The sequence below is a fragment of the Spinacia oleracea genome, chromosome 4 (genome assembly GCF_020520425.1).
Source record: "Spinacia oleracea cultivar Varoflay chromosome 4, BTI_SOV_V1, whole genome shotgun sequence".
In the NCBI taxonomy this organism is placed as follows: Eukaryota; Viridiplantae; Streptophyta; class Magnoliopsida; order Caryophyllales; family Amaranthaceae; genus Spinacia; species Spinacia oleracea.
In genome coordinates this window covers 120,610,752-120,633,625 of record NC_079490.1, presented here as the reverse complement: position 1 = coordinate 120,633,625, position 22,874 = coordinate 120,610,752, and the positions used below count along the sequence as shown (strand labels likewise).

Below are 22,874 nucleotides of genomic sequence, written 5' to 3'. Positions count from 1 at the left end.
GTCAAGTGCAACGGTTAAAGCTAATGCAACCGGTTAGTGCAACGGTTTTAGATAATGCAACGGTTTACTACAACGCTTTAGACTAATGCAACGTTTATTGCAGTCTAATGCAACAGTCAGGGATATTGCAACGGTTTTTTGCAATGATTGGTAAAGAACCGTTGTATTAGGCGCTTAATTGCAACAACTTTTTAAGATATTGCAACGGTGTCCAATACATCATGATATTGAAATTGGCGAAAGAATATAAACATGTAATGGGACATTACTATATTATTTTCCCTATTTTCTAAAATCTTATTCAAGCCGCAAACCCCATCCGAAGTTCTGAACACCCTCATTTCCCACTTACACCCTTCCATCGTTCCTGCTCACCATTTCAGTTGTTCATGCTCGTCGCTCGCTATTATTGTGCTAGGTCGTTTCTCCTCCTTCTTCCATTCTAATTTTTCAGTTCTAATTTGTAATTACTCTAATATTGTCTCGTTTTGTTTAATCTATTTTAAGGTAAAACCGACGACCGTTGATTGCGGCTCATCCTAGAAATTTCCATTGAAGAACATGGAATCTCAATTTCGAAATTATGAGGTAATTTCTTGTTATTTTTCTCACCAACTTCCTAATTATTATTTTTTTAATTGGATTTGTCGTTTGGTTGACTGCTCTTGTTTCTATCGTCAATTAGTAGAGTAGATTGTTTGGGTTTCAGATTTTGTTCAATTAAGTATTTTTTGGGGTTTTAGGGTTTATGCATTGGTTTTAATTATTTAATTAGTGAATTCAATTAGCACTGGTCTTTCTCTATTTTCACTGCATTACTTTTTTTGCCCTTGAAATATCTATAAAAGTATCAGATTTAGTTCAATCATGTATATTTAACTATTTGATTTACTATGTGTTTGGATGCTATGTTATTTTAGTAATACTCAGTTGGCATTGTTGTTTTTTTGTATCAATCCAAGGTCTTTAAGGGTGTAAACCATGAGTCTTAGAGTTAACGGATCATGAAAATGATAGATCTTTGTGATTCCACAGAGTATTTGTTTCTGATACCTGTGGTTCAATCAATATAAGGGATACAAGAGGAAGTGTTTCCAGTCTGTTCCCTCAATGCTACATTTACATTTAACAGCATACAATAAAATGTCGAAAATCAGGTATGTTTAGGCTTCTGACCTGGACCTGATGTGTTGTCTTCCGAAACACGACATTCTGAATTTGTATATGCCTTCAGTCTGCAGCTTCTGACCTGATGTATTACCTTCAGTCAGCAACTTCTGATATGATGTTTGTATGTGGCTTCTGATAATAAAAAATATGTATTACACAAGAACTCACCTTGGAGCAAGGCACTGAAGATTATACTCTTGAATCTTGATAATTGCGGTCTTATTCATGATATTTGCGGTGTTTTTATACAGGCATATCAAACATGGATACACCTATGGCGTCAGTGAAAGTGTCTTTGCTGCTAGAGAAACCAACTCACTGAAGGTTTGTTAAGCGTATATAGTCTCTCCTTCAATCATCTGCTGCTATTTTCTGTATCTAAATTGTGTTTGCAAATTTACATATAGGATATCAGTTGGCATTTCCACCATAGCTGGTGCGTATTGAGAGATCGAAAATCAAGTCAGTGAAGTCACTAAAGGTATGTTAAGCTAATACGGCATCTCTTTCAATCATCTGCTACTACTTTCCGTATCTGAATTGTGTTTGCATACTTATATAAGTAGAATTTCTTAGGCACAATCAGATATCTTCCCATAGGATATACACTAAAGGTATGTTAACCCAAAAAAAATAGTACTTGAAGATCCAAACAAAGCTTAAAAGTGCAAGTACCCTGACCATAAAACCAAGAATCCGGACACCTGCATGGTATTTTTGTTGCTACTCTTTAGCAGGTCCCTTAAATGTATCTGAGTAAATTCAGAAGTAAAAACAAATTAACAGAACAAAGAATGGAACAATGTAAAGATAATTAGTAGTAACATTTACACTTCAGCTTCAGATCCATTTCTGATGCATTCGGAAACACACTGTGCATGTACTTTTCTATATTCCTTTCATCTTTAAGTTACTTTTTCTTTTCACCATCTTTTTTGCCATTTTTTTTTGTTGAGATACAAAAATTAAATGCAGGGCGAAAAGCCGAAAAAAGAGCTCAACAGCTAAACATGTACGAATTATTGACAAAACATCAAAACCCAATCCCCATAGGCCATAGGTTAGCTACTTAGAACAAACCCTCTAGGAGGTACCCCTCTAAGTAGCTTGGGCAATACAATCAGGCTAGAAAAAAAGCGCAAAAAACACCATTTCTTTACAATTTAACACTTCACATTTTTTTTGGTTTCATAATTTATAGTCCAAATCAAATTATAAAACCAAAATTTTAAAAAGAACTCAGTCCAAATTGAACCGAATTGAATTTATTTTTACCTTGAAATAATACTCACTTGATTTTGACTTTTTTTTGCTAGGATTTATACCATCCTCTATTAGTTGGTGATACTAGTGTAGACTAGCTGTTGTATTATATTCATTTTCTTTTCTGATTCTTTGGTTATGTATTTCTTGGATGATGCCGACTAAGTTAGTTATTATGGTGTTGAATCTCTTTGGTTCTCATTTCCCCTGGTTTTGATGATGCTCATAGCAGCAAGTTTAATTCTCTTGATATTTCTTTCTAACTGTGTCTAACAATTCAAAGCAAGGAGCCTTCGATTTTGACCACTAGATCAGAATGACTTACAAAATAAATAGCTAGGTTCAATTGTTGCTGCCTAAGGTAACATAATAAAGTTTGTCCAGTTTCATTTTTTAGGTTCACCGTTGTTTTTGTGGTTGGTAAGGTTTTCTGATTTATAGGTGTGATTTTTGAATTAAATGTCTACATTACCTAGATTTAGTTGAGGTTGGACGTACTCACCTACATGTTTGATTTGTTAGAATAATTGAGTTATTGAACTCCATTTGTAAATGATGGAAAAGTGCTAGTGTGCTACAAGAGTTTGTTCTACTAGTTGTTTGTTCTTACTTACATGTTTGTCCTGCAAGAGAACTCTTTTCAGTCCCTTACCTTTCAATCTTATGGGATTTGGGTAAAAACAATTATATCAAAACAAGTACTTTTTTCCTTTTTAACTCTCTATGCTCATCAAATAAATAAGTCAATGTATTCCCCAAGTATCTGAAATTTTACCATTTGAAATAGGTGAATTAAATTATCTTTGCTTTAACCTTAATTTTAAATCAACTCATGACACTTACTCTTTGAGATGTGCAACTAGTCTATGAAACTTCACTAATGACATTTCTGTTGGAAGTTGTGTTAGACATGTACTGTCACCAAACTCCTTCCCTTATCTTGTGAGTGCATGTTTATTTATTTTATTGTTTTTGTGTCAAAGTGATCATCTTGTTATGATTGTTATCTTAGTAGTTTTAGGTTGTGGTTTTGGTACATGGTATAGGCTGCTGGTTGTGCAAGGGATGATCAGAGCAGGTAGAAATTGAAAGAAATATGTCCTTCACCCAAGGTGCATTAAGTCTAATACCAAGGTTCAGATTAATTGCGAACAATTAATTCAGTGAGATCAAGTGATCGGAACAGCTAGCTGGAGCAATGCTTCCGATCAGTGAGTTCTAATGGAAATTGAACTCACAACTTACTCTTGACTGAACCTACAAGGTCACACCAATGACACGTAACAGATCATCGGATTAAATGAATCGGAAATTCATTTAATAGCTTTTCGGGAATTAGTTGGAAAAACGTATTATACGATACGACCTTGCATCGGAATCGTATATCGTATCGCGAATATTCGTAAGCTGGGCGACACGAATAAATCGTATCGTACGACGGTGATTCGTCGTATACGAAACGATAAATAATATATCGGAAATATATTGAATCGCGAATACGAAGGGCATCGGAGTTGCCGGCCCGTCGAGCCACGCACGTAAGCCTGCAAGGCCCAACGAGCCAGCAAGCTCGCGAGCAAAGGCGAACAAGGCCAGCCCATTGGGCGCGAGCACGCAACAGCACGCAACAGCAGCAACATGTAGCGACGAGCGAGCAGGTCCATGGCCCAGCTGCTCGGCGCGCGCGCGCTGTGGGCTTCGGCCTGCAGTGTGTGTTGCTGGGCGGCGGGCTGTGGTCCATGTGCTTGTGTATGTGGCCGGTCAAGGCTCTTTAGTCTTGGCCGGTTACATCATTAATACAATAGGTCAATTGTATTATTCCAACACACACAATTCTTACTCAAACCCTAGACACAGAGAACCCTAATTCTCTCTGTGCCTCCAAAGTGTGTTCATCCCAAAAGCATAAACTCTTGATCGATTGCCTAAGCTACGATAATCAAGACGGATTTGATCGTGTCGGTTAACCAAGTAGAGGAACGACATCTGGAGTTCTAAGATCGTGTTCGTTGACAATTTGTGGAAAACACGCTTCAAACGTAAGTCTGCTTAATCTGTGCTTTATACATGCTTCCTGGCTTTGGGGATTGTTTCCGCACATGTTATTATGTTTAACTGTATTCCCCTACAGTGGTATCATGAGCCTTATGTATTCAAAGCATGAATTAGCATGATTTAATTGCTTTTTCATCTGTCGAAAATTTTGAATTTTTTGTTGAATTTCGGATTTTTTACGAATTATTGGATGAATTGCGTAATAATCAGGTCCGAAATCAAAAATATTCGTGTTTTTGAGTTTTAAAACCCTAATCTGATTGAAAAGGATTTTCTAAGATCAAATCATGGGAACGGAATTGCAAAAACAGGCCTCGAAATGTCGTGTTTTGAGCGTTTTTGTTAATTTTTCATTAAAAATTAAAAGTGTCGGGCAGTAATTCAATTAAAAGGTCGACCTAAGCTACTCGGAATTGCTTGAAATTTTGACACAATGTTTCTGGGTATATTCTTGATCTATGGTAAAATGTTCAGATTTTTCTGATAAGTATAAACCCTAATTTTTCCTTTTCCCAATTCGTAAAATTTGAAACCCTAATTGAATTTTAATTAATTTTGGTTTAATAATTCGGTTAATTGGGAAAAGTGATATAATTTCATGGGTCAGTGGCTAATTTTAAAAATTATTGGATTAAAATTTTGAATGGTTTCGTTAATTTTAATCGCACTTAAACCTAATTATTAAAAATCTGAAATTTAAATGTTAATGAACGATTTAAAGCTTCGGATTTTATTAATTAAAAGTTCAAATTTTTAATGTTGATTCGTTCGTTCTTAAAAGTTTGAATAATGTTAGCCTTGATTTAATAATTTTACGAAATTGGATTGTCGTTAAAGTTTATTAAATCGTTAAAAATCGTTTTTCGAAAATAAAAATCGTAACTTTTTGAAAAATAATATTAATGCAAGTTCGTGAAATTAAATTTATTTTTAATTAAGTTGGTCCGTATCACGAACCAAAGGAACGAACACGATGTGTGGTGGACGTATGGCTCGACGAGCCATACGGGCTGCTATGCAATGGCCGAGCCGCAGCGACACGGGCAGCAGCAAGCGTGCTGCGTGCCTCGTGCGCGCTGGGCGAGGAAAGGGGCATGCGAAGAAGCAAGGCACAAGGCCATGCGACGTCCAGCGCAGCGATGCGCGCGCGAAGGCTGCGGGGTGTGCGAGCTTGCTCGTGCGCCTCGTAAGCCACACGCAAGGGCTATGGGATGGGCGCAAGCCTAGCCCAACTACGTAATTGAACTTTTTCTTTGAAAATTGTTTATTTCGTTGGGCTTCGCATATTTGCATTAATTTGGGCTAACAGGATATTTAATTTAATATTTTATTTGCTTGGGCCGGGCCGCGAGTTTTAATTTAATATTTCATAATTAATTATCCGGAATAATTTTTGGTTTGAGTGGGGGCCACAAAATGAAATTAAAATGAAATAATTATTTTAATTATTTTCGTAGGTCGCATTATTTTAATTAAATTCAATTTTAATTAGAATAAAGTCTAAGGATTAATAATTTGGAAATTGATTAATCTTTTAGGAGGCGTTTATGTGAACGTGAATTTTAATTAATTCACATAAATACTTTCATATTTATATGGGCCATTCGTTTTAGCACACGAATGAGTGTAGAATATACTTCCTCCGTATTTTAATACTCGCAACGTTTGTTAGTTTCACGCATGCCAATGCACAAATTTGATCATTTATATCTTAAATTCTCTTTATGCAAAAATTATAAAAAGTTGATATTTTGAAAATACACATTGAGACGAATCTAACAAGATCCCACATGACTATGTTTTATCGTATACAAAAAACACTACGAATAGTCAAAGTAGATTATATGAATAGTGGCAAAAGTCCAAACGTTGCGAGTATTAAAAGACGGAGGAAGTATATTTTATGTAATGCAGGTACTCCAAAGTGACTAGTATGGCCAATTTAGGATAGCTAAATACGGTCTGCGTACCGTTCTATCTTTGAATGTAAAGTTTTAAATATGGTCTGCGTACCATGGAAATTTTGATGTAATTTATTATTTTCAATTATTTCTAAGTTTAGAACTTTAAGTTAGCATTTGAACGAAGATTCAAGACGATGCCAAGCTAACAAGGAGGTGATGAAGATTGGATGCTTCAAGACAAGATGTTTTGGGCTATACTAGATCACCATTTCTTTATGCAATTTAATATATATATGCGTGAATGTATGTATGCTTTGCATAAACAGGTTGTTTCGTATGAATCGATTAGATTAAGTTCACTAAATAATCGAACCAACATAGAAACAACTAGGTCCAAAGTAATATTGAGTTTAAAAATTGCCTTCCAAATCAAGCACTTACAAAAATCTAAGGATCTAAGATAGTAGGTTTACGCTAAAGTGAGGTGCTATTTTAGTTGACTTAGGTGGTAAGGCGTCCTAAAGGAGCACGTTGATTGTGGTTTCAACTCAAACAACAATGGCATTATGTTGTGGAAATGGGATAAATTATGGCATTAATTTATTAACCAAGAGTAATTTGGGGATTACTAGCAATAGGTTTTGCTTACCTAAAATCTTAAACTACTTAAGACATGCTAAAGTTGCTTAAGGATTTAGGACTTTTGGGGTCTTGGAATCGTTTCATTCATTTTGGACCATGTTTTTGCTTTTTGCATGAATGGAATGTTTAATAGCTTTGATGATTGCGTGAATGCTTTTATTTCAAGTTATTAAAGTATGATAAATGTTTGCTTTGCTATTTCATTCTGTAGAATAGTACATCTTCAACCTTATTGCGTTCGGACAATAGAACTGCGATATTTCGTCGATCGATTAGTAACTAATTTTGAGAGCGATTCTCAAAGAAAAGGAGAGTGAGAGCGTATCTTGAATGCTATTTTCTTATAGTGATCTTCATGGTTGTTTTCAAACTAAAATTTGAATGGTAGACCAATTGGACCTCATATATTCATAATACCGAGTAGTTTTGAAATAATGAAGTATTGAGTTAAAGACTCATGTATAACCTATGGTTAACAACCAAATTTCTTTTGATTCGATAATGAATTAGACTCATTGGATGTTGTCATTCAAAGTGAACAAAAGAAAGGGACTTTGTACGCATAACAAAGTAAGAAGATCAAGCAAAGAGTAAAATCTTTAGGACTATAAGAAAACGTGCTAGAAAGGATAGGAAAGGGGAACAAAAGAAATGAATTCAATATTCAATTTCTACCTTGAAGTTTATGTTAAAGAGAAACGACTTAGAAAATAAACTCCTATGGTATTAGATTACCGATTGAGGTTCTAAACTCTTGTTAAGAACTCAAATTCCGGGAGCTAAGTCTGGTTATTGACCTACAAGTGGGAAATGAAGCAAAGTTGTTCTACATTAATTGTAGGGTCATCATGTTTGTTTTAAAGTCCTTCTAAAGGCTGGAACTTAATGGTATTATGTTTCATTAATCATCATAATCAATTTATGTTTGGACAACAGAAAGACTCACATTCAAAGTAAACAAAAACATTCGTTGAGTGTTTGTTTGAATGAAATGGTCATTTAAGGGTTGAGTCATATGATTGATTAATAAACAAACAAAACTCTTCACACTCAATTTTTAGAAGGTTCAAATCAAACATTTTGATTTGTGTTCCACATATCTTTGGCCATGTCATACGACCATATCAACAAGTCAACATTCTAAGATTCCATGGAATGGATTTCTGAAAGTTGGTTAATTTAAGACACGTGGGTCTTGCTTGTTGAACATGACATAGAAATGGACTATTGTTAGAAGTTTCTTGACCATGAAGTTCATGGGCCAAAGATGGATTTTATGACTTACCTATTTCACAAGAATTTGAGAAAATATGGCTATATTTACTCAATGTGAAATGTGTGAAATGCTTCAATGTAATTCACAAAAGGGTATAAAATCAACTTGGCAAGAATTTTGGAACATCTAGGCTGGGTCAAGGTGATGTTTGCATGAGCAAAGAAAGATTATCTAGATTGTTTATATGGCATTATAACAATCGAAGCTCCATAAGAATATGGTATGTCCAAATGGAGAAATCGGAATCCATTCGATTAACGATAATCACGACTATTTTCCTATATAGTTTGTAAATGATACTCTCAAGTGACTATCACACTAAACAAGTTTGTCAAAGCCCAGGATAAGATGTCATAAGGATTGAACTTCGGTTCAGTACATCTTTTCAGTACAAATATATCTAGGGTTGTCAAACCCAGTGGGAGTTAGTGTTTACATCAAACAAACTCAAGTATGGATATATGTTTCTTTATTAGCGACTCATAGAAATAAAAGGTATTGATTCTGTTAGGTTATGATACATATGACAATTCATAAATCATGCGGAAAAACCATAAAGCCAGGAAAGCATATTATATTCACATAATCATTTAGCATAGAATTGATGCATATATGTTGTAGCGTGCCTTCCCTAGCTGCGCCCGAACCGAACAAGAACAAGTCTTTAGGACTCCAAATGTCGTCCCTCCGTAGATAGTCCACAGTACGTCCGGATCCGCCTCAAGTTAGACCAACTAGAATCGCCCTTAAGTTTACTAAGAATTTCGGCTAGTTTTTGCAAGTGTATGGTTAATTTTATTACAAAAACTTACCCTTTGAATACTTCAATCATTTCTGCAAATAATGACCCTAGTACCTTATTTATAGAGGTATGGAAAAGGAACTGGAATCTTATTAGGATACTAATTAGTTAAACTAGAATCCTAGTAGGACTCTAATTAATTAATTTTATCCTTTTAGGATTAGGAATTTAATCATCAAACAAATCCTACACAATTTAGGTTTCGTATGTGAACACAAACTCTACACGAGCATGACCCACGAGCGTGCAGGCCATGGCCGCGCATAGCCCACACGGCCGCTCGGCCCACGCGAGCCGCAAGCCCACACGAGCAGCAGCACAGCTCGCAGCCCATTGCTGCGCGCGCTACGCACGCTGCCATGGCCTGCTGGGCCTGGCCTTGCGCTGGGCCTGGCGTGGCCTTGGCTGTTCGTGTGGCGCGCTTGGCTTGCTGGGCGATGGCCTGGCTTCGTGCTGGGCCCTCGTCCGGCAGGCCTCGTCCGATGCTTATTCGTACGATACGCTTTTGATTAAGTTCCCGGTTCCGGAATTCATTTCCGATACGAACAATATTTAATATTTCCGATTCCGGAATTAATTTCCGTTTCGAACAAATATTTAATATTTCCTTTTCCGGAATTATTTTCCGATTCCGATAATATTTCCGATTCTGAAAATATTTCCGTTTCCGGCAATATTTCCGATTCCGGCAATATTTCCATTTTCGATAATATTTTCCGATACGTACCATGTTTTCGTTTCCGGCAACATCTACGACTTGGATAATATTTATATTTTCGATACGATCCATATTTCCGTTTCCGGCAATATCATCGTTTCCGGAGTATTCATTTCTTGCTTGTGACGATCTCAGCTCCCACTGAAACCAAGATCCGTCGATTCCGAATATCCATAGATAGAGTATTTAATGACATTAAATACTTGATCCGTTTACGTACTATTTGTGTGACCCTACGGGTTCAGTCAAGAGTAAGCTGTGGATTAATATTATTAATTCCACTTGAACTGAAGCGGCCTCTAGCTAGGCATTCAGTTCACTTGATCTCACTGAATTATTAACTTGTTAATTAATACTGAACCGCATTTATTAGATTTAACATAGAATGCATACTTGGACCAAGTGCATTATTTCCTTCAGTCTCCCACTTGTCCTTAGGGACAAGTGTGCATTTCCTAATTCCTTTGTCGATCGATGCTTGCTCTTGAACATAAGGTAAGAGTTGTCATCCTTATTATGTCCAGAGGTGTTCCTCGGTTTCAGAGTTCAACTGATCAAATAAACAGATAATGATAGCCTATGATTCATCCGAGCACGGCCATGCATTTCACAGTTTCTAGCTCTCCGAGTGGCCTTGTACAACTTTTAAGCATCTCATCCCGATTTATGGGAGGACAATCCCAATCTTGCGATCTTGAGATTAGACTTCGTTTGATAGGTGATTACCTGAGCGTTGCCTTTATAGCTTCCTTTTACGGTGCGACGGTTGGTCAACGTCAAAGTAACCAGTTCTCAAACAAGTAATCTCAAACCACTCAGGTATTGAGGATTTAGTGTTTAATAATTTTAATGAAATTTATTTATGACAGATTTTCATCTCTTACAGTAAAGTTTCATAGGTCTTGTCCGATACTAGTGTTCCCAAGTAAGTATCTATGCAAATGATTATGACATTGCCATGTCCACATAGTTCAAGAAACAGAACTACTAGTCATCTTGCATTCTAGTCGTCTAACGTTTTCTATGCGTCCAATTTTATAGAAAACTCCGACTAGGGACCATTTTCAACCTTTGACATTCAAGTTCACTTGATAGACATTTCTTAGTCACAGGACTGGTCCTGACAGTCTATCTTGAATATATCGTCAAATTGAAGGGACTCATCATTTAATACTAAACCAAGATTAAATGGAATATGAAAATATATTTCATATATGATAAATGTTCAACTCCAATGTTTTACAACCATGGGCCTCAAACCCATCTTCTAAAACAGTTCATGGAATTCAAAGCTATGCTTGATTTACCCAAGTTCAATGAAGAACTCTTTAACATAAACAACCCTGTTTAATTGCTTCTTAGGCAATAAGTACTTTTACTTCAACTGTATAGGTTGCTAGTGATGCTTTGTTTGGATTTACTTATCCAAGCAGTTCACAGATATGTGGAAGACTTTCCAGCTGTATCTTAGAACATAGAAATTAATATTTTAATTTCCCACGCAACAACTCATGGTCTCCAATCCATGTTGCCATTTCAAAACACGATGCTCTATAGCTCGTCCTTGTCAATGGTTAACTCCAAATGAATCTTGCTTGATCCTTTGCTAGTGTTTATGCGTGCAGCATCAATATTTAGCATATCTTTATTTCCTTGAATCAAGAACTATTCCTATGTACCTTTTCAAGTACCATAAGTATTCTTGATCTCAATCTAGTTGATCTTCACTTAGATCAATAGAGATTGGTATATTTTTGTCATGCCTAAAGTCATACGATACGTTTTTGGCGATCCTCATATTATATCATACATGATAAATTCTTTTGCAGAATAATTCCCAATTGAATTCTAGTCATGTAACTTTAGCTCATCTAGTTTCAGTAGATACTAAATTCAGCTAAATTCTTTGACATATAATATAGGTTAAGAATCTTACTTAGATTCTTTGATGTTTAACTTAGTAAATGCTTATACATAGTTCAAACATCCTTTACTCAGATTTATTCATATGGGTCGAATATCTCCAATGGAGTCTTTCGTGTTTGATTTAGTAAATGCCATTACTTAATCCAAAACATTAATATAAGATCTTTGTAAATAGATCTTAATACCCAGTATGTACTAAGTTTCACCTTGGTCCATCATTGATGAATAATTTCAAACCTAAATCATTATCATTTGAATGTTATTTCACAATAGAGAGATATGTGTGTGATACACATAGGACCAATTAAGTTTTATGTACTCCCACTAAACTTCTTATATATCTATAAGAATCATGTATATTTTATGAAACTAAAATGCTTATTAGCTTCACTTAAAATACAGTTCCAATTCCCAATTGCTTGCTTAAATCTGTACTTAGATTTCATAAGCTTAGCATTCATTTCAAGCATTATTTGGATCCACAAATCCTATGACATGTCATGTACATAGTTTCTTCCAACATTTGATTGAGGAATATGTTTTGTCATCCAATTGCCATATGTACCAATATGCAATCATTGCTTGAATTATAGCCTTAAGCATTACGATTTTGCATGAGGTTTCAACACAATCCACACCGTGAATTTGCTTGTAACCTTTAGCAACTAATCTAGCTTTGTGTGTGAACACAATTTCATGTTTGATGGTTTTTATCCTTAAAACAAACTTGCAACCAATAGGTGTGAAACTATTCTTGCAAATCAACAAAATTTCAATTTTGTCATCAAAACATTGAGTATGTTTTATGGCCTCTAAACATTTAAAACATTTGAGTTTATATATGGCCTCTAACCTTTTTAAGGAATCTGGGTTTCGTCATAGCTTTCTCACAGGTCACAAACTCATGATAATAGTTTGACTGCAAGTTGTAGGTTTCTTCACTATCTAATAGAAGAATCTCAAAGTTTCAGTGACTTGAACTCTATGCCTACTTGGGTATAGAACATCAAACAAATAGAATATTAATAGCCACTTGAAAGTCCTTTAAATATTCTGTTCCCTTTGAAGCAATTGTAAAGTCTTCTAAGAGATGTCTATTCTTTAAAAGCCACTTCTAAAGTCCTTAAAGAATAAGTTCGGATTTTCTGAAGCACTTCGAAAAGCCTCCGGAATGTTCGTTTATGTTTGTTGTTTGCCTCGAAGACTTTCGAGGTCTATTTTCTCCCACTTGTCATTTTGGAAACGAATCTCCAGAAGGACGATATTTCGAGCAAACAAACATTATGTTCTCAAAAATTCGTGGTAGAAACAATACCCTTGTATCTCATTTGAATAAATCACAATGAAACATATATCTATACTTGGGCCTTAGTTTGTCGAACGACAAACACTAAGCTCCCACTGAGTTTTGCAACTCTCTAGATATATTTTATGAAAAGTTATTCTGAAATTACTTTTCAATAGCTTTGACGAATTTGGTTTAGTTTGGTGGTAGTTGAGCATTTTGTTTAGAAATTATAGGAAAAGTCTTTATGATTCATCATTAATCGAATCAAGTACTAATTGACTTCGATTATTCCAACTTAGATATGTCATATCTTATGGAGCTAGATTGTGAAATTACAATACACAATCATTGATGCTCATTCTTGACTTAAGTAATCATCAACATGATCTAACCTAGATCTTTATGATTTCTTGCCAAGTGGGATTTATACTTCTGAATCTTTGAACTAGCCAAACAGATTCAACTTATATGACATTGAGTAAATAAACCTATATTCACTCAAATCTGTGTGAAATAATAAAGTCATAAAATCTTTCTTTAGCTTTGAACTCTATTGTCTAGGCGTTCTAACAATAGTTCATATCTTTTGTTACTTTCAACAAGTAAGACTAGTTGTCTTAAATTGATCTAGAAATCAATCAACTTTCAAAAGTCCATCAAAATAGAGCTTTTGAATGTTAACTTGTTGATATGGTCTAAGCAACAATGCTAAAGGTTAGTGGAACTCAAATCAAGAGATTGATTTGAACCTAGTAAAGTTTTATTGTTAAAGAGTTGTTTGTTTTTAATCAAGCATATTGACTCAACCCGTAAATGACCATTTCATTCAAATAAACAAACAAACATTGTTTTTGTTTTTCTTGAATTGAGTCTTTCTGTGTTTGAAAACAGAAATTTAGGTATGCTGATTATGGAACAAAATAGCCATTTAGTTCCAGCCTTGAAAGGACTTAAAACAACCTAGATGACCCTACAGCTAATGTAGCATTGTCATGCTTCATTTCCCACTTGTAGGCCATTAGTGTAGCCTAGCTTCCATTATTTGAGTTATTACCGAAGTAAGAACCTCAAACGGTATATGATACCAAGGAAGTTTGATTCATAGGTCACTTCTCTTTAAACATAAACTTATAGGTAGAAACGGAATTGTAAATTCCTGTCATTTGTTCCTTTGTTTTCCTATTTCTTGTACCCTTTCTTATAGTCTTAAGAATTGAATTCTTTAGTGTTGACTTTTATACTTTGTTAGACATGTCCAATGTCACCAACAAGGTTCTTACCATTTTAATTTATGTTGAAAATTTTATTTCAACTAGATGATCTTACCAGAAGCTTCTAAAGTTCTCTAAGCATCAATCTATTCGAATGTCTAGGGACTAGACTCATTCGAGAAATAAATGGACAAAGATATTAGGTTGTTAACCATTGATAAGGCTGAGCGTTTAAACTCAATGCTTTATGATCTCAAAACAACATTGTATTTTGAATTCACAAGCACCAATTGGGTTGCCATTCGATTTTGATATTCGAAAACAACCATAAAAGTCGATATAAGAAACGTACATTTTAAATTGCTCATTTTCTCTCATTTCCGTGAATCGTTCTTGGATTCACTACCAATCGAGGAAATTTACTGTTACCTTTCTAAAAGGATTTATTGCAGTGCAAGATATTTAATTATAAACAATAATTAAAACATACATTGAAGCATGCAAAGTCTAAACATTTATTATGAGTAATAACTTGAAAAGAAATCATGCAATTTAAACATGTTATTAGCATTTTATTCGAATTTATTGTTCCGGCAGGTGTGAATAAAATGATTCCAAGACCCTAAAATCATTGAAGAATTAAGCACAGTTTGTCGACTCAATCATAAAACATTTTAGGTAAGCAAAAACCTTTTGCTAATAGTCTAGAAACTATTCTTGGTTGATAGGTACGTCTAAGAACTTATTAGGTAAACCTATCGATTTTGCCACGACATAAAAGGACTCCTTACTTATATCGTTGAGTTTCACCAAAACTTACATGTACTCACAATTATTTGTGTACCTTGCCCCTTTAGGACCAATAAGTAACACCTCGCTGAGCGAAAATTATTATTAGATTGATGTAAAGGATATCCAAGCAAGTGTATATTTTGGCATGGCACCTTTTAACTCAATTTTTAAGTTTGGAACTTAAGGCTCTTACTATGTTGGTTAGATTTTAAGTGAACTAAAATCCTTAATCATGCAACATAATCAAGCCGTAATCTCATGCATTTTTAAGACATATTTAAAGCAATAAATAACTTAAAACATGTATAAGACAAATGTGATCTAGTATGGCCCGACTTCATCTTGAAGCTTCAACTTCAAAGTCCGTCTTGAAAATCTCCGTGGGAGGTACCATTTTCTTTAAATAGGATAAGCTATAATTAAAACTAATTACAACTATTTGATGGTACGCAGACCATATTTGAATTGAAAAACAACTTTGGTACTTTAGACCAATTACATTCAAATTAATGGTACGCAGACCATATTTTCTATCCTATTTGGGCCATACTAGTCACTTCATAACCTGCAAAACAGTACATATACAATATATACCATTCACCCATTCATTATCATGAATGGCCCACATAGCTGGTTAGTAAAACACATTATGCATCACATAAACATTTGCAGCAATTAATCAAGGGCACCAATAATCTACAAATTATTCAGTGCTTATTAATTCTAATCAAGTTGTTTTAACCTTAAGGATTTGTAGACCTAATCAAGAGTATATGACTAAAAGGAGCTCCCACTTAAACCAATAAATTCATATGCTTCACTAATTTTAAACATAAAAATGTATTTCTAGTCTAACCGGAAACATACAAATTTAATTAAAATTTAAAGCTCATATAAATTTATAATTGAATCCAAAAAGTTTAATTTAATTTCAGTCGTATTTAAATTAATTCATGATTTTAATTTTAGTAAAATAATTAGAATAAATAAAATTTATTATAATTACAATATTCAAAATTAAAATCCAAGAAAATAATTTAAATTATTAATTTTAAAATTACGTAAACTGAAAATTTCAAATTAAAATTTCAAAACGATCTAATCGCAACGCAACAATCCCACGCAACGCACGCCCATGGGGCACACGCACACAGCCATCGCTGGCCATGTGCGCGCAGCCCATGCGCTGCGTCGCATCGCTGCTGCTCACCATCGCAAGGCATCAATCGAACAAGCGAGCTGGTGCTCGCTGCGCGCGCCAGCCCTCGATGTACGCGAGCCATCGCTCGCTGCGCGCCCCAGCGCTCGATTTATGCGAGCCATCGCTCGCTGCGCGCCTGCCTTTCCCGCACGCGAGCTTGTGCTCATCGCACGAGGCAGTAGTATGCGAGCTGGCGCTCGCTGCGCGCGAGCCATCGACGCTGTGCGTAGCGCTCGTGGCACGCGACCTTGCGCTCGCTGCGCGCGAGGCTCCGCATGCTTGCGCGAGGCAGTGCGCGCTGTGGCGTAGCACGCTTGCTGCCCACACGCGACTGCTCGTGCCTTGCTCTCGCCCCTGCCCACACGCCCATTGCTCACAGCCCACGACACAAGGAAGGGCTGCTGCCTTGTGCTCGTGCACCATGCCCTTGCTCGCTGCATTCGTACCGCATGGGCGACGAGCTCCCTTGCTCGTCGTCGCATGCCCGCACTATACAACACCCCTTAAGGGTAACACGTAGCGTCCATTGCTTTGTGCGTGCAAGTTATATGAGCGAATCGCATAAAAATTAAAAGTTTATATTCAAAATTAATGACAAATTAATAAATAATATTAATTTCATAATTTTAGGGCGAAAAAATCGAAAATTTATTATTTAATTGATTTCCGATTAACATGGATTCAAGTCTAGGTCATAAAAATTTAAAATTTAACATAAATTTACAATTTTTATGGTGGTTTTTAATCATAGGTATCTAATTAAATTATAACTAATTATGAAAATCAAATTAATTCTAAATTATTCCAATTTTCAACAAATTAATCATAATTACAAATTAGATTGCATAATTAACAAGGCTAGGCATTCAAACTTGTTAAACATATACAGTAGGTCAATCAAAAATTCAAGATTTATCAACAAGAATCGCAAATATTTAATTTAACATCTTAAATTTACGAAATTTTGCATTCGAAAAACTAAAACCTCCGAAAAGTCATAGTTAGGCTTCGAATTTGAGAATTCTGGGTTCGGCCGAAAAATATTATTTTTGTCAAAATTTTAGAATGCCTTTTACATGCGGAATTGACACAAAAATCACTCGATTTGGATGAGTAACGAAGAAACTGCCGAAAAAACCGCGTACGTATAATTAAATAAACGCAATTTGCAATTAATTAACAATTACGAAAATTAATCACCCCTTTTAATTCTTGCGAATTTGTAATATTTAACCATGTTCATGCAATTTAGATTATGAAAATAATAAGAGGCTCGTGATACCACTGTTAGGTTATGATACATATGACAATTCATAAATCATGCGGAAAACCATAAAGCCAGAAAAGCATATTATATTCACATAATCATTTAGCATAGAATTGATGCATACATGTTGTAGCGTGCCTTCCCTAGCTGCGCCCGAACCGAACAAGAACAAGTCTTTAGGACTCCAAATGTCGTCCCTCCGTAGATAGTCCACAGTACGTCCGGATCCGCCTCAAGTTAGACCAACTAGAATCGCCCTTAAGTTTACTAGGAATTTCGGCTAGTGTTTGCAAGTGTATGGTTAATTTTATTTCAAAAACTTACCCTTTGAATACTTCAATCATTTCTGCAAATAATGACCCTAGGCCCTTATTTATAGAGGTATGGAAAAGAAACTGGAATCTTATTAGGATACTAATTAGTTAAACTAGAATCCTAGTAGGACTCTAATTAATTAATTTTATCCTTTTAGGATTAGGAATTTAATCATCAAACAAATCCTACACAATTTAGGTTTCGTATGTGAACACAAACTCTACACGAGCATGACCCACGAGCGTGCAGGCCATGCCCGCGTACAGCCCACACGGCCGCTCGGCCCACGCGAGCCGCAAGCCCACGCGAGCAGCAGCACAGCTCGCAGCCCATTGCTGCGCGCGCTGCGCGTGCTACCATGGCCTGCTGGGCCTGGCCTTGCGCTGGGCCTGGCGTGGCCTTGGCTGTTCGTGTGGCGCGCTTGGCTTGCTGGGCGATGGCCTGGCTTCGTGCTGGGCCCTCGTCCGGCAGGCCTCATCCGATGCTTATTCGTACGATACGCTTCCGATTAAATTCCCGGTTCCGGAATTCATTTCCGATACGAACAATATTTAATATTTCCGATTCCGGAATTAATTTCCGTTTCGAACAAATATTTAATATTTCCGTTTCCGGAATTATTTTCCGATTCCGATAATATTTCCGATTTTGACAATATTTCCGTTTCCGGCAATATTTCCATTTCCGATAATATTTTCCGATACGTACCATGTTTCCGTTTCCGGCAACATCTACGACTTGGATAATATTTATATTTCCGATACGATCCATATTTCCGTTTCCGGCAATATCATCGTTTCCGGAGTATTCATTTCTTGCTTGTGACGATCTCAGCTCCCACTGAAACCAAGATCCGTCGATTCCGAATATCCATAGATAGAGTATTTAATGCCATTAAATACTTGATCCGTTTACGTACTATTTGTGTGACCCTACGGGTTCAGTCAAGAGTAAGCTGTGGATTATTATCATTAATTCCACTTGAACTGAAGCGGCCTCTAGCTAGGCATTCAGCTCACTTGATCTCACTGAATTATTAACTTGTTAATTAATACTGAACCGCATTTATTAGACTTAACATAGAATGCATACTTGGACCAAGGGCATTATTTCCTTCAGATTCTACCATAAATCTGAGAACATATGGTTGTTGCTCTAGATAATGTCTTTTAGGAAACCATCATATTTCCAAAAAGGCAAGTGGGAGAAAAATGACCTCGAATGAACTTCGAGTCAAGCAACAAACAAATGTAGGATATTTAGGAGTCTTTGGAAAATCTCCGTACTTAGAAGCCTTGGAAGAGCTTCATGAAGACTTTAGAAGTGCTTCAAGAGAATCCTAATACTCAAAGGACTTGAGTAATGTCTTTATAGACACTAACGTTTGATGTTCAATACCTAGGTAAATCGTATAAGGAATAGAATTCAACCAAGATAGATACATAAATATCTTGAGGAATGAAAACTATGAAGACTTTGGAAAGTGCTTCAAAAACATACGACTTACAGGTTAGCTACGACGAATTAAAAATTTCCAAGTATGGTTTGAGGCCATCAAAAACATAAGTATGGTTGGAGGCCATACAAAATGGTTTGAGGCCATTTCATCCAAAGTACCTTCATCTTGAAGAATCAAATCTATGATTTGGTTGATTTGCATAAAGGGTTCACTCCCATTAGTTGCAAACATGTTTTCTAAACATAGAACGTTGATTTGCATAAAATGTTCACTCCCATTGCTTGGAAACATGTTTTCTAAACATACAACGTTGATTTGCATAAAGGGTTTACTCCCATTGGTTTCTAACATGTTTTCAAAACATACAAAGATGATATTGTATACACATACAAAGAGAAGCTAGATTGGTGGTTAAAGATTGTAAACAACTTCACGGCATTGATAATGTTGAAATCTTTTACACCAAGTCGGAATGCTTGAACTATTTTGGATAAATCTAGCAATCATTGTATATGGCAATATGGCAATTGGAAAATGAAACACCTTACTCAATTGGACTTGTAGAAAGGAATTGTGTACATCACACAATGTAGAAGTTTTGGATGCTAGATAAAAGAGCAAGCTTAAGAAATCTATTCGTAGATTAAAGCATGCAAGTGGGAATTGGACCATATTTGTCTAAAAGGCTATTGAGCAATCATAGCTTTATGAAAATATGGATCATCTTATAGATGAGGAGTTTAGTGGGAGCTAAGTCCAGTTTATTGGTTCTATATATGAGATACATATCTCTGTATTGAAAATGACATTCAAATTCTAAATGGTTAGATTTGAAAGTATTTTATTAGAACCATGGCGAAACTTAGAACATACTGGGTTAAAGATCTATTGGATAGAATCTAAGGCGTTGTTTGGATTCTGTAAAAGTAATTACTAAATCAAACACAATGGAGAGACTCAAAAGAACTTTCAACCCATATGAGTAAGTCTAAGTTATGAAAGTTTTAACTAAGTATAAAGCTAGGCTGTTATCACTAAAGTTAAGCATGAAAGACCTTGAAGAGGTATCTTCACCTTATATCACATGGCAATGCCAAGATTTTAGCAAGATTCAGTGTCTCTTGAAACAGAATGAAGCTAAAAGTTACATGGATGGATTTTAAAATGCGAATGGTTTTTGCATTACAATCAATCATGTATAATGTGATATATAGATCGCCAAGATAACTCGTGAACATTGGATCGTGATGAGTTTATACCAATCTCTATTGATCTGGATCAAAGATCATTGGAACAGTATCAAGAACATCCAATACATTTGGAGATGTAGGATGATCACTTGATAAGAGGAAATGAAGATAAATAGAGTTTTGATGCTACATGCATTTGCCTAAGCAAAAGTTGAATCTTGTTGTTAGGCAAACCACAAACATACACGGGCAATTAGGCGACGTGATTAAAAGGTGGTTACATAGGTTCTAAACCATATGTGATGCATGGGAAACTGAATCAATGATTAGTTTCCAAGTTCTCAGTTGAAAGATGTATCTCCCACATCTATGTGAACTGGTTGGAGTATTCCAAAAGGGAAGCATCATTTGAAATTCTACATAATTGAAATGAATTCATTATTGCCTAAGAAGCAATAAAAGGGAATTGTTTTTAGTGGGAGTTCTTCAATGAACTCAGGTTGATCACAAGTCTACTACCTGGATGATTTTCTATTTTAGATATGATTATCATTCTGAACAGCAACGAAAGACTAGATCATTCTAGAAACATATTCAAAGATCTTTTCATCTTACATCGAAAGGCTTTCGATAGAAAAGATGCTAAGGATAGCAAAGTATGATAAACTAAACCTCTGCATTGAATGATACACAATATTCATATGCAGATATGGAATCAAGTTTGAGTTCCATGAATGTTTTAAGTATTGGGTGAAAGGCCTATATCCGTAAAACATTAAATGCTTGATTTTGGGTTAGAGGCCCACAAATTGGTAAGCATTTGGTTTAAACATTTATCATTTATGAAATTATAGTTCATAGTTCATTTAATCTTAGTTTAGTATTAAATGATAAGTCCATGTGATTCAAATCATTCAAATGGGATGTCAAGATGGATTCTTCGACAAAGAAACACCCATAAGTGAACTTGAATATTGAAGTCACAAAGGATCCCTAATCCAGGTCATTGAAAGGTGGACGACCAATGACTAATGAATATTAGATTGCAAGTAGATTACTTAGTTCTGTTTCTTGAACTAGAGTGACTGGATGTCAGAATCTTTTGCATAGATACTTATTGGATCTTGTATCGGATTGACCATGAGAACACTTTAAGAGATTAAAGTCATGTCATAGGTGTGCGGGGGTCGAAAAAGCACGAGGCTAATGCATGACCTCGTTCCTCGTGGGCGTGACGTCGTCAGATCAAGTGTAGTTAGATTTCCTGTGAATTTACACCCAATCGACTAGTAACATAGGAGTCGCCATTCAGTTTTTAACGACAATGAGAAAAACTGACAAAACCCGGTTATCGTGACATAAAGGGAGTGCAATTATGTTCGACCACGACGGCCATAGGTTCCCTTGTGATCCCTGGTGTGGGGATCGCTCAACGTACACCCGCAGGGCAGAGATTGAGAGTGCGGGGGACTGTAACTACCGAGAGGAGTGCTCATCGATAACTCCAGAGGTAGGTTATCCTTACTAGCTCAGCATAAATAATTGAAGGGACATGCGTTAAACTATTAAACTATTCTGAATTGGTTTTAGCAATATGCAACACATAACACTAAATCGATCGTGATTATCTTATTTAGATTGATTTAAGGTTCCTAGCATGATAATTCAATTGTCCAAGGTATTATCTTATTAGGCGTGATAGATCAATCAAGTTAATAGTTTGACAATTTTATAAAAGGGTGATGAAAGCGATTAAATCATATGAGGGACACATTACAACGCACCCTTGAGAGGTGCGTTACGGTTCTCAGAAAACTAACCACTTGACTTTGCTATTTCTCCTTTTATTTAACGAATCTCGGGTTTCTAAGCAGTGTTCCAATATTTAGGCTTAATTCATCAGCTATAAGGGGCAGGATGCGTTCTGTTCGACTTTTGGGTCGATTGCGACAGAACGCCGGATCAATTTCGCATCGTGAGGCTAGGCTTAAGGCTAGAGTCAATACTCAGGTTATGGAATTATGTGTTGTGTGTCCTCTTCACGTCGGTTTTGAGGCTATATTTTTAGGGAAAGAGTTTGTGAAAAGATAGATTTTTAGAATACGGATCCAAAAAGAATTCGGAGACTACACGGCCCCAGGCATTTTCACCGCCCAGGGCTGCGCGCCGAAGGCGTTGGAAATGGGATCTGGGCCGAGTTCTTTGTCAGATTTGGACTCTTAGAACGCGGAGCTTTTGAGATTTATCCGAGTCTTTTAGTGCGTATTAACTTTATGAAGGAATGCGTCTGGGCCCGTTACGAACTCTAGGTTCGTTAGGATTTTAATTAATACGTAACTCTTACTTTCGAATTATACCAGGAATAGAATTCCTTTTGCAAATTCTATCTCTTTTA

At 35.9% G+C, this 22,874-nt stretch overlaps 1 long non-coding RNA gene across 1 annotated transcript; it reads left to right on the top strand.

Annotated features, from left to right (window-relative positions):
- The first annotated feature begins 244 nt into the window (after nucleotides 1-244).
- Nucleotides 245-4,653, top strand: LOC110792168 (uncharacterized). The gene is made up of 3 exons (XR_002534318.2): nucleotides 245-588; nucleotides 1,422-1,494; nucleotides 1,578-4,653. It is a non-coding gene; the product is annotated as an uncharacterized lncRNA (long non-coding RNA).
- Nucleotides 4,654-22,874: the final 18,221 nt, after the last annotated feature.